At 31.3% G+C, this 14,212-nt stretch overlaps 2 protein-coding genes across 4 annotated transcripts in view; one reads left to right on the forward strand and one right to left on the reverse strand.

Moving 5' to 3' along the window:
• Window positions 1–14,212, reverse strand: part of LOC108749178 (limbic system-associated membrane protein-like) — a 292,256-nt gene that overhangs the window by 218,947 nt on the left and 59,097 nt on the right. The gene's annotated exons all lie outside the window — the stretch shown is intronic.
• LOC108749179 overlaps window positions 1,248–14,212 on the forward strand; it is a 222,782-nt gene continuing 209,817 nt past the window's right edge. The window contains exons 1-2 of the mRNA XM_018487725.1: window positions 1,248–1,384; window positions 1,721–1,771. The gene's annotated coding sequence lies outside the window, so the exon portion shown is untranslated. The remainder of the gene's footprint in view (window positions 1,385–1,720; window positions 1,772–14,212) is intronic.

A 14,212-nucleotide genomic window follows, 5' to 3' on the forward strand; every position in this document is an offset into this window, starting at 1 on the left:
AATGTTTTAAGACATTAATACGGTCTTTTGATTCGTGACTTCTTAAAATTGTACTTAAGACAGTTTTGAATATAAACTCTGACTATGAATACCGGCCCAAGATGAGTTATGTGCGTAACAAATTCAAAAAATAAAACAAAAATCATAAAGCATCGTGTAATATTCATCGAAGAATATATTAAAACGAGTAGATTATTTTATTAATCTTGTAATACGCTCAATCATTTTCCTGGAATCTTGTTAACGACAAGATTCCCGGAAAATGATGTTGATATTTCGACAGTTGGATGATCGGCGCGCGACCTTGGGGTGGGGATCGCACGGGGTGGCACGGAGCGACGCGGCATGTTTACGCGTAGTACGGCACAGTTATTTTCTTACCAAAGGTCGTACAGGCAGGTAGTGTTTCACATGCCGCTCTCCTTTACATTCCTTTTTGAAACGTAATCGTGAAAAATATAATACGAAACTTTATGAATAATTTATCATACTAGCAATCGTATTATGTGAATATTCATATAATACAACGTTTCGTATTATATTTTTGTGATTTTTCGTTTCAAAAAAAAAATGTGAAGAAAAGCGGCACGCGACACGGCTACTTGTCTGTATCGCACGAGTCATAAAAAAAGGAACGTTAATACTATATGAGTACTCTCGTGCAATAATTTTCTGTTTTTATATATTTTCCATTATACGATCCGTTTAAAAATTAACCGCAACTTTGGAACTATTTATCGGTAATGAAAGAAACATTTCTCTATTTTATTAATCTCTATTTCATTCTAGACTCTAATCATATCTTACAGGCATCATCTATAAATAAAAGATTCAGCTTTTTTATCTGCTTCGACTTTATTTCGCAATGATAACCAATTGCAGACGTGATATTCGTAAAAGGTAACCGATTGCATAGTAATTGCGTAGTAATATAGATAATAGTTATATATTACATTTTTCAGATTATCTTCCCTCTCAAGGGTACACCTTGACGTGGTGGGAGGGCTCAGTACCCAGCGGATATTTACACAGAAAAGAATGGTTTTTCTCAAGTCTAAAAATTTTCGGATATGTCTGAATATATCTAGATAAATTTTTAGATATTGAGTAAAATCGTTCTCTTCGTGTAAAAATCCAATGGGGAAGCTAACGTACCCTCGTCGTCGATTTGAAAATGAACGAACCGCAGCCGGTTCGTCGCGTCGCGCGTTTGTTTCGGGAGTGCCATTCAAGTTATCGGACTCAAGTTGTAGTCCGCGTGCGATTATAGTATATTATTCGCGAGTGTTGTACGCGAGTGTCCTGTGCGAGAGGATGACAACCATATTCTGAGAGGAGGAGGAGGTCTGGGAGAGACATCGAGCACCGGTGGAGCAACCTTGCGGTAAATATTTTTTAAATAGTAAATTATTTTTTACTTGTATAAAATTAACCTTTTGTTACTTGTTTTTAAATCATTTTATTTGACAATGATTTAAAAATAATTAGATGAAAGTTACTTAAAAATTTATACATATTTATTCTTGCTGAGGTCTCCTTTAGAGAATATATAATTATTTTATATCTAATTAAATAATGGATACAAAATTCGCCTATAAAAATTTTATTTTCAAAATTGATTATTATTCAGAAAACTGCATGCATTCATAGAGCAATTATTTTTTTAATAATGATTATTTCTTTCCCTGTTCTAATTTGAATTTGAATTTATTTGTTACAGAATCATCGTAGCGACGTTGCAGATATAACTCCACTGTTGCGCATCGAATCGGTGAGCGATGAATTAACTTTTTTATTTGGATATATATAGTAATTTTATTAGTATATTATATACATACCTAAATACATGTATGCATAGATTTAATAACAATATCAATACGTATATATGTATAGCATTTTGTACATCCATTGTCTTAGTTTTACACTTTTGTATGAAAAAGTTTTTTCTCATTTTGTTAACTATATTTAGTTATAACAATTTGTTATAAATATAAAACTTCACAAATACTTTCTAAAGATGTCAAAATATACATAAAAATTACTTAATAATTTTTATATACTTGTAAAATGAATGAAAATTAATTCAGATCGCGAAAGATCCAATGTATGTAGTACACTGTTAAATCTTTTGTATCAATTTTAATTTAATGTGAGTCGCCACTGCTCCTAATCATATCATTATTTAATTTTAAAACAATAACTATATTTGACACTGTATAGTGTCAATTTGACACAAAGTCAAATTTAATTATTATTTTAGTAAAAAATTACGCTATATTTAGTTGGATCAGTGACGATTCACATTACCTTAAATTAGACACTACAGATTTATCAGTGTAAGAATATGTACATAATATACTAATAAAAACTAAGATGTGTACTAAGGATTAAATACAGATTTAATTTTAAAAAATTAAGAAATAAATAATTAATAAGTAATGTCGAATTGATGCTATTCTACGTTGATGCGTGTATGGGCCAATCATTTTTAGCTGGGAATTGTTCACAAATACTTTATTTTGATCAGTCGATATGTTGACGAATAAGTTTGATATAAAATAACTATAAAAATAACTATTAGTTACGGAAAGAAAATAGCTAAGTTAAGTTACAATTTACTGGTAAAAGGGAACTGTAACTGTAACTTCGTTACAAATAACTTCCCAACTCTGACTTTAAGTACTATATGTTTCACCTATTGTAAAGATAGGAATTAAAAGAACGTGGTCATATGTGAATCTGCGACGAAAATGGCGGAGCCTATAGAATTTCGTCGTCTTATTCGGTAGTGGCAAAACGAAAAACCGCGAATACGTGAGGCACGGACTTCCGGCGCTAAATGAAATTTCCTGTACTCGCGGAAGGGGACGAAAGGAGTTTTTAGCGAGCAAAGAGAGATGAAGAGGGACGATACGCGGTGCGATTACTTTGTTACACGAAACCGTATTGCCAAACGAAATTGCCTCGCCAACCATTAATTTAATATAAAGATAGAGCGAGTTCCGTAGTGTAAAGAGGGTGAAAGAATACGTGCAAACGGTATCGCGCGGACCGTGTCTGAGCGGAAAGTGATTGATTGGAGAAAATTACTGACAGATTGATGAAAATTAATGGAAAGTACAATAGAAATTAATGGGTCAACGCGTACGAGTGCGTGCATAGTTGATACGTTAATTGACCGATCGTATACGCGTAAATGCAAGCTCGTCCAGCTTTGTTACATGAGTTTTCGAGGTTTCGGTCGTGACACCTTTCTCGCTGGGGAGAAAGCTTAATTGAATGGTTAACCCTAAACCGGGTCTAAGCCTAAACGGCTCTCACAATCTAAAACAGGACAGATAATTTATGGATCATCAAGACGAGTCAGTATAGAAGAATAATTTGTTTAGAAACATCTTTAAATTCTAGAAAGTTATATGTAAAATATCAAAAAGGAAAGATATATTTCCATTAATATTGCTTGTTGAGATTATCAATAAGATTTATGTTTTAATCTTTTTGATTTTTTCTTATATCTTTATAATTGTATGTCTCATTGTGTTTATTGGAAAAGTACGTAATGTGAGAAACAAATATAATAACAAAATGTTTGGTCAAAAAGGATTGTGTATATCATATTTTGTATGAAAATTATATAATGTGGATAATATAACATTTATTTAAACTGTCGTATCGAATTAACAGTCTGTAATATAAATCTTGCATATAAATTTATGCGCGTTATTAAATTTTCTTTTGCAACATGCACAGATCAGAGATCAAATCACGCTACATGCTTTTGCATTAATAACATATTATACAAATAAGCAAATATCAAACAGAGTCTCATGAAAACATTATCAAACATCTTTCCATATCTAGATATCAAAGAACTGCATACATGTATAAAATGTCATTACAGTATTAGCAACAAATTTTCATTAATTAAAGCAAATCATAAAATACCATATGAAATTGTTTGAACTTCCTTAATTTTAATTTAAATAAATAGTCATATTTTGTAATATGTGAAATTAAGAAAAAATTAATCAATAATTTATAAAAAGAAATAAACGCTGATAATAAAGCAATAATATAATACATTAAATAAAGCCATAAAAAGACAAAACTCTTTTTAAAGCAATTAAAATTTATAATATTTAGCACAAAAATATTTAAAATGGAAATAACCGCGTTAAGAATTATACAGAATAATTGTAAATAGTAAAAATTGTGAACAGCAAACGCTTTGAACGATACATCAGCATTGCTTACAAAATAGAATCGTCGTATAGTGTTATTCGTATTTATTGTTCACACCGATTCGAGTGAACGCACAACTACATTCGAAACGCGAGAGCACGCCAGCAGGGAATTGAAGCAACCGGAAAATTTCACACACCGCAAGCTGCCTAGCATTAACTATGAAACTTACACCGGTCGCGCGGCAGTGTGACAAAAAAAATAAAAGAATAAAATTCGATACACCACGAAATTAAACGCACGCGGTTGCCGATTTTGCCAGGCGTCGAATTTTCGGGGGAGGCTCAGTTCGCAACATGCCACGCGATGTTTTCACCGTCCTCCCTTTTCATCATCCCCCGTCGGCCGTACAATTTTGCGTGCGTGTAAATTCACCGGTTAAATAACACGCCATCGGCTTGTTAGCGTGACGCATCCTGAATAGAAAAAAAAAAAGAGAAAAAATCAGAAGCGGAAGGAGAGAACCCAAACGCATTGCGAATTTTTCGCGTAAACAGCGCTAACGGCGCGGATTCGGTGCGTTTTCACGCGTATGCACGGCAAACACGCAATACCTGCTTTTACTTCACGTGGGAAACGAGTGCTTGCGCTAGTAATAAACGGGAAATTCGGAAAATACATTGGACACGATTTTACCGTTGAAAACGATGATTTTTCACGATAGCATGAATAAATCGAACCACATCGATCTCGCTAATATCCTCCGGTCAGGGAAAAAAATAAACTGCGGATATCAATTTCGTCCGCGACAAAAAAACGATAAATAGAATCCCAGATAGCACTTATTTGTTTATATAAATTTATGTACATTTCCTAAATGTATCTAATATTCTATAACCATTTAAGAAACGTAGTATATAAAACCAACATGTGCTACTGATAAGCGTCTTTAAACATGAGTTTTCCTTTATTCTTTCTCTTTCTTTTTCTTTCTGCCTCTTTATAATAAAATTTATTTATTGATTCTCTTTCTTTTAATAAATAGAAATTTTTTCCTTCTTCTCAAACACACAGAAAAGTGGAAGATAGAATTCTAAGTTTAAATTCTCAAGCGACATGATGCACCACCTTTCTTTCATTTTTATTATTTTTTTTGGATCAAAACAGATTAACCGTATAATGAGACTATGTAATTGAATTGAATTTACTTTTTATGACAAGATATTAAAAATTGAACAGAAAGATAGCTTAAATATTGGATTGGAGAAAAAGTTTCTTCGTGTTTTTTCATTCAAAATTGTATATACAATATCTTCGTCAAAAATGAACGAAATTTAAATTTACGAAAAGAGTTTTAAAACTTGAAATTTCTACTCTTTCGAAAGGTTACTATATTTTTTTAGTTTCTGTGAGCTGGGTAATTTTTACATTTAAAAAATTACGAGCTGAAAAAGATAAAAAATTTTCTTTTTACTTTGGGGGTCTCTCACGTGTCTAAAAAAAATTTACAAAAATTTTCGACTATTTATCGTGAAAGCTTGAAGCTTTCCCTACAAAACTATTTTCCTACAAAAATTTTTTTAAATGTTCTTATGATTTTTTGTTACTGAGTTATTCGCGAATTAAGTAAAGGAGCATTCTAACTTTGATTTTGCTCATAACTCTGATAAAAATCATTATACCGCAATTTAAAAAACGGATTGTTAAAACTGAAACTTTGCTCTAGCGAATGATATAATTGTACCAAATTTCACAACAAATGAAAAACTTTTGCAAAAAATTTTTTTAAATATGAAGAAACTTTTTTCTCAATTAATATACTAATGAAAATATTATATTGATGATCGATTGTTTTTTTAGATTATAACTAATTATTACTAATTTCAGTAAAAGTAGTAATGGTAAAATAATTAAAGTATTATATAATCTCCCTTTCTTTTTCTCTTTTAAAAAAAAATTTAATAACAACGATATCATGAAATGAACTAAAAAACGTATTAAAATAAATATAACTTATTATTGAGTTTAAAAAGCGTGCAGTTACTACAATCAACGTAAAAAAATAAAAAAACGTAAAAAATAAAGTTTCTTTTCGTGGTTTTTGAAAACACGTTTGCATGATAAACGGCTATAAATGATCTTGAATCCCAGTCGTGTCACGCGAATTGTTAGCGTAGCTTTTCGCGCATCGAAGGCAGAGACGATCTTTAAGAAAAACGAAAAAAGCTATCTAGCTTTTCAATCCCTACACGCTTTTGTCGACAAAGGGCTAAGTTATCCTCGTCGACTTTTCTGGATCACGTTGAAGGCTGGAATACCTCAAAAGCTCCTCGTTACAATCGCGCGGTGACGGAATAAGCTATTAGTAAGCAGACTGGAGAAAGCAGGATGCTGTCTTTCTGAAAAGCGAATGTGAGCGAACAAGCGTAACATCGACTTACAGAATTTAAAGCATTGGTAACGAGTATTGCAATTCAGATACACGGCTCGTTTCACCTAATTGCCTTATACATCTACAAAATAAAATTGCGTCTTTTGCGTTAGTTACCTTTTCCGTTAGGAAATGCGGTGACTTTACAAAGGAATACTACACTCAATACACATCAATTTAATAAACGTTAATAATTAATCTTATCAATATATGCCGCGACTTAATATTTAAATTTACCATTTAGATAATTTTTATTCCGCTGTTCAATTTGTAATAATCATAATTAGAGTTCGTTATGATTTAATACGATATTACAATTTTGCATTTAACTTTATTAATTTTGCACAATTTACAGCTTGTATATTTAATCCTTCAAAAACAACAAGTGTGATTTTGTCATAAAATCGTATTATTTTTAAATAAGGAAGAACTCCATTTAATTATTTAGTTAATATCTGTGGTAATGATTATATATATATATCTCAGGGAATAATTTTGATTTAATAAATTACTTGTAAGGCTCGTGTGCTAGTTGCAAAGCAATACAAAAAGGATAATAACCAAATATAAACAAAAATTAAAGACGATAAATTTAAATAATAATAAATAATTTATTCTCTAATGATTTAGAAAGACGTGGACATTTGTAAAAAGATTGTACTCCGCCTATTCATTTGTTATCTGCCCACTTTGATTAACGTTAAAATATCCTTAATTTTAACTTTATATTTAATACCATTAATATTAATATCTTTATTTGTATTATTATTTTCTTGTTTAATATTTACCTTAGTAATGAAAATTAAGTAGATAGGTCGAAACGTCCTTGTCTTTCTAAATCATTAGAGAATAAACTGTTTATTCTTATTTAAATTTTCAATCTTTAATTTTTGTTCATTCTTGACCGATACCCTTTTTATATTGCTTTTCTAACCTACATGTTAGCATGGCACAAATGCATAATTATCAATACAGTTCAACAAATTATCAAAACAGCTAAACATTATTTTCGCACATGTGATATTTATAGCATTTATGGTTAATATCTTTTTTTATCCGATAACTTGATTATGATACAATAACTCAATTAAGTCTTTTATGGTAAAAGTATTTAACTTAATCGACTGTGCACGGTTTACCTTGCATAAATGTTTCAATATCGAGATAAAAATAATGCTTTTTGCAATAAAGGTAACAGATCAATGAATAAAGGGCACGCGAAATTTTATAATCTGATAATTTTATACTTTAACTTACAAGAATAACCATGTTTTAATAGAATATTTATTTAATCCGATGTTCTTTGCTTAATGATATCTTCCAGATTCATATCGTTTGGATGTACTTTCTCGTGCATCGGTTTGGAATATTTATGATAGCCGCAAAAAATGATTATATAAATGTGAGAATATAATTCACTACAATTGAATTTCACCAAAATTGAAAAACATTGAAAATATCATATTATTCATTTTATCTTTAAAACTTGCAAATTTTTATAAAATGGATGAAATAAATCCGTAAGTCATATACGGTTTTTCATATATGATACACATATCAGCTTTCAACGTTACGATTAATTTGTTTAAAATGATGTAGATTAGCTTCTCTCGAGATATAACTTTAATCCTTTATATACTATTTGTATAATGATTATACTAAACGTTGTTGCGAGCGGTTTGAATGATGTTTATTAATTGAGCGCCATGATAAAATGGATTAAATACCAGAACGGTAGCATTAATAGCTATCTCATGGTATTTAATTTTGATCAATGCACCGTTTAAATTGTACCATCGGTTACGCGAATGTCAAACTAAATTGCACTAACTGACTAACATAAGCTATTGTTCTCACATAAAAATTCAATTATTGCTCTTATTGTTCTAAAATAAGTATATAATTAATTTTAAGGAACTATAATAGTGAAAATAAAAATTATTTTTATAAAATAATAGATAAATAATTAACAAAGATTCCTAGAATATGCTTTAAAAATAAATCTTGGTTCGTTCTAATGTGCGTAGAAAGAATTTTTAAAATATATGTTAAATTAATAATATCCAAAAATTTAAAAGATAAAGTATTATTAATAGAATTTCTGTTGTGTTTGAGTGAATATATATGATTAATTAGACCGATTGTTAAAGGCAAGATACACTTTAGATATTCTAAATCACATCTCAGTTTAGAGCGCGGCATGAAAAGTTCGAAGGCTCAATTTTGTTAGCGAGTTTCGCGGCAGCGTTGCGATTCGTCGACGCCCGACCGCGTGAAATACGAGCCTGGGGAAGAACGTAGAACGAAATTAATCTCCGGTCGGCAACGGAAGCGCAGCCTGGTTATAGAATTGGCTGAGAGCCGGCTGGAGTACTGGGGTGCACGCTGAAAGAGCCAGGGTACGGCGCGAGAACGTCGAATGTCGCCTGGAATGAAAATTGGTATAGACGTCGCTCACCTGCACAGGCCCATATTGTATGACACCGCGAGAGATTCGGATGATTTATTACGTAATATCACGGCCTCGGGCGAAAACCCCTGGCCCGCTTTTTCTTCCTCCCCGACCTTGCGTTCCCCGCGCGATCCTGCTGTGCGTTCGTACTAGTCTGTGTGCATGTATATGTGTGTATATGTCTTCCACCCGCTTGTATTATCCTTCCCCTTTCTACCCTATCGTTTCGTACACGTTGCGCACGAGACGTCGATTGAAAGTGTGACGTTAAAGAATCCATTGACGAGATTGAGAGATCGCCCGTATAACTCTGTCACGTTTATTTTCAGGAGGCGCTGATTGATTCGGACGTTTGGTGTAAAGAACGATATTTTGTTTCCTCTGTATAGCATTGTGATTGCAAGGACGTTATTCTCTGTCCATTTCTTAAAATCTATTAGATCTTTGATTCCTTTGTCAAGGATATATTGAGTCCAGAAAATTATAGTGGAAAAATATCTTTCTCGCCTGGTTCAAATCTTGTACATAATCGTTTACAGCAGTTATTAGAAATTATTAGTGGTTATTGTTATACCTGAAAGAAAAGAGCCAGTTTTTAAATAGTGGAAGATTAGGCTGTGAAATATTACGATATATCCAGGCTTGTATAGTTTACGGTGCATTCTGGAGACATCCATCAAAATTACTTCATCGTCTACTTATAACATAGCCACTAGTTATTAGTATATATTGCGTTACTGTAGTTTTGTAGATAGCAGACAGTAATATAACTATAATTGTGTACTCTTCACGTAATTTTGAAAAGTATATTGGTACCAATTTGTAATTTTAGCCTAATTTGGAGGCCTTAAATATGACTTTCAAATAATATAATTCAACTAAATTTGGTAACAAAATATGTATCTTACATGCAAAATTATATATACTGTATACTAGTTGATAATTCCATATTTCCTTCTTATTCTATAATATAACCACATAATCTTTTTTCTTCTATTTTTTTCTGTTTTCTTCTATTTTTTATAAATTCGTTTGTTTTATATGTCTGAAAAACTTCCTCCTAAAGCATAATTGGTATCACGCTGTGGCTAACAAATTTGTACTAAAAGTAGATATGTCACATGAATATCTACTGTGTATATTATATTTCTCTATAAAACAAAATATTCTATAATTCCCTCCCTCTCTCTACATATAAAATTAACTGTCATTATGTTGCTTTTTATCGTTCCATAATAATTCCCTAAAGTTCACTTGACATATATGCATATTCGCATTCATAATAGTACGAATGATGTAGAAATTTGCGGGCAAACAATTAAATTTAAACCACGAGGTAATTACCTCTTTAGTAAAATTAAATATGTGTCGCAATTATATCTCATCACTTGATATTCTTGTGTTCGCTCTCGACAGTCTCGCGAGACGCGATTATCAGCTGCCAACGAGCACAGGGCAAACGTTATTCCCCAATGATCGCGCGATAATGCGAAACGTGCGCAATCAACTTGCGATGGTATGTACCGTTGTAAGCATCGGTCCAGCGTTGGCGATGAAATGTTGCACGCGGCTGCGCCGACGAAAATTAGGAGCATTTCCCAATTTTCGTCTGGATATGACGTGAAACCGCCGTGGCCGCCGGAATCAGGAATGCTCCCGTACGTGATAGCGTTACCGATTTCGCCGCGAGCAAACCGCGGCTACAAGCGGAATGATAACGACGCCGCACTTATCTCTCTCGCCTGCTCTTTATGTTTCGAAATATCCAAAGATATCTGAAATAATATCCGGCATTTAATCTTTATAAAACCATCCGTTTTAACTCTTCTACAGCGATTTTAAATAGTTTTATCCTCAAAAAACCGCAGTCAACGGATTTCACTTTGCGTTTATGTCGAAGATTTATTTTCCGTTATACATCTATTCCAATTGATTTTTCTATGTGTGAAGGAATTTATGAATTTACCAGTAAAATTTTACTAGTATCGCTTGTGACGAAACGAACTATCATTTCAGTTTCGCGTTTCAACGTGAGAGAAAAACTTGAAATGTTATACGATTGTCGAATAACAGACGTATTGTATTGTTTCTTTGGTAAAACTAAACTTTAGAAACTATGTGACATTTCTAAGACATATAATATGTAAAAATTTCTTGTTATTCTCAATATATTCAAAAAAATAAAATAAAAAATAAATATCTAAAATTAGAAAAAATTAAAAAATTAAATGAATAATAAAAGGGACAATGAGTTTGGCCAGATATAAATGCCTGGGGCCATTGTTCTCTTTACTTATTAAAAAATAAAGATAAATTATAATATCTATTAATTATAGAATTTAGTATTAGATGAATCGAACTTTAATTTTGTCCTAAAAAATCGAGGTATATCTTAACCCTAGAAATGTAATCGCTATTGACTGATAAGTTGCTATCGTAAATTTTACGTATCAAGAAAATAGACCACTCTTAATTAATGTAAATGAGTTTTTCATACATTCCACACTTTTAACGACAAAATAATATGTAATATAATTGTGTATGTGTCTTTTCATATATTTAGATCTTTTCATATATTTAGTAGGTGCATAAGATTAAAGCCATTTTTTTTTCTTCTTAATCTCTTGGATAGACTTCCAATCCGCCTAAAAGGATAAAAATTACAATACAGAGTAAAAAATGAATTGAATGATCCAGTGGTTAGTCTTCTTGGCGGAGGGAAGTTCCAGAGCCACTTCAATCGCTATATGAGTTTGCCAGTACGTCTACTTAAGGGTTAAATATATAATAACACAAAATAATACAAAACTGCTTAGTAAAACACTGAAATTAGTTTTGTTATGCTTCCTATTATAATATTGATCGCTAGGAAGTTCAAATTAATATATAACAGACAGAATTTTTAGATGATCTCCACTTGTCCTAGTTTTTAGCATAATATTATAGATTAAATCTCCTAATAACCAATGAAAATATAACTTTACGTTCAACAATCTCACTCTCTTATATGTAAAATTTACATATCGATAGCATTCTAGAGTTAAGATCACTTATTTTCACCCACACAATATATAAAAGAGAAACATGTAATTTTACCTGTATTTTACTTATATATTCCATGCGATATCTTGCGAGAAATCGATGCACGTACACATATCATTATGGAAGATACTTTTGATCTCGTAAATCAGCGATGAAAATTTCATTCGTTGGTTGGTGCGATGCAAATACGGCTGGGATAGCAACGCGCCACGCCGCACATCAAAAAGATTCTCTTTGCCCGTCTAGTCGTGCGACAGACGCGAAATACCGCGTTCAGGTGTGGATGGCGGAATCGCGGTATCAAAGATCTTTCCTTCAATCTTGCTGAGTGGTACAAGTAATTTCACCGCGAATAACAAGCACTGCCACTATCAGAACCGCCTGGCTACTCGGTAAAGTGTCTCTTTTTTTTCGAGGGCAGTCGCGCCCTCCCGACAGAGAGGTTAAACCGATTCTGCAACATTTCGGGTGCGCGCCGCATTCTGCCTGCGTTGCATGATACGATTTCAGACGTCAACCGGCTCAAAGGACGAATCGGGAATAACGTTCAAAGCCAGGACCAATTGGGACCAATGCAATCTCGTTCCATGACGTAGCACGGATGTGCGACTGATCGACAGGTTTCAGCGTTACATCGAACTTTTCAAAAAAAAGAAAAGGTAAAAATGAGAGACTCAGTACGCGAGAGAGAAACTATTGTACAAAGAAATGTTACTTTATTATATCAACAAGAGGGAGATATTTTATAATTGTCTCTTGTTTAAATTTTTGGTTCTGTACAAAAGTAACAATATAAGAAACTTGTGCCGATTTAGGAATGGAAAATTATACATACCGTGGAATATAATTCTCTTATACTACGATGTGACGTGAAAAGTTGTACAGCCAAAGAGAAGAGAGAGTGCAGCAAGATATTTATTTTATTTTATATCACATATAACAAAATACTTTGTTCTATATTCTTAATATTATAATATAATTTCGCGTAAATAAAATATTTAAAGTAAAAGGATTTTGTGCAAAATAAATTTGGACTTGAAAAATCTTTTGCATTAAATTGAAGTTTAAATTAGTTCCGTCGTTATTGCAATACATTGTATATAATAACCGTGTCTACATTTGATAATCAATCGCATGACGTTAATGTACGCGGTTGACTTTACTTCGCTTGTAAAGCATGCCTCTTGATTTATAACTATATAATATGTTTTGATACTACCAAAGATCTTTTTAATGAGAAATTCTTTAAAAACTAATTTAATATTATATTCGATATTTAGCTAATACTACAAATATCAAGAAAAGAAATTTATTTATTATAAAACACACTTTCTAATTTTGTACGTTATAGATTTTGTATTCCCTCTTTGTGATTACATTTCAAGTTAAAATTAGCAAATTCTACTTGAAATTAAATGTATGATATAATTTTATCTTATTTTTAATATTTCGAGGGTTAACTGCTAAAAGATTCTTCTTTTTTACTCATTTGCAACTTGAAAATTGTTCTTTAATATTTTTTCTAAGAAAAGACACTAAAAAAGAAATTATCTTTGAAAAATATAAATTAGTTTTTTATAAGTCTTATAAAATTTTAGTTCTATTGTATTCGTTTAAAAAAGACAATAAACATTAAGAACATAAACAATATACGAGTGTAGTATATAATTGTCAATTTTAATGTACAAAATAGTTTATAAAAAATATGATTTATAAAAAAATATAACTTATAAAAAATGTTTGTCAGATTAAAAAAATGCATATCTGTAATATGTATACAAACTACTATATTAATGTATCAATCTATAAACCATAATATTAAAAATCTAAAATACTAAAATTATACGTACTTGCACAAATTTTAGATTTAGACTTAATATTATTGTAATATATGCAATGCAGTTAAAAATATATATCAATATGCATAGAATCATTATTTTTAAAGCATAAATTCGATTTTTCAATCTATTAACAATCCTTAGTAGAGTTCATTTTGGCTACTTACCTAAATCATCATAATATAAAAATTATATTATGATGATTTAAGACAGTAGTAATATAAATAATTTGTGTTCAAATAAGTTAGAATAGTTAGAAATAAGTTA

The sequence above is a fragment of the Trachymyrmex septentrionalis genome, unplaced genomic scaffold (assembly GCF_001594115.1).
Source record: "Trachymyrmex septentrionalis isolate Tsep2-gDNA-1 unplaced genomic scaffold, Tsep1.0 scaffold27, whole genome shotgun sequence".
Classification (NCBI taxonomy): Eukaryota; Metazoa; Arthropoda; class Insecta; order Hymenoptera; family Formicidae; genus Trachymyrmex; species Trachymyrmex septentrionalis.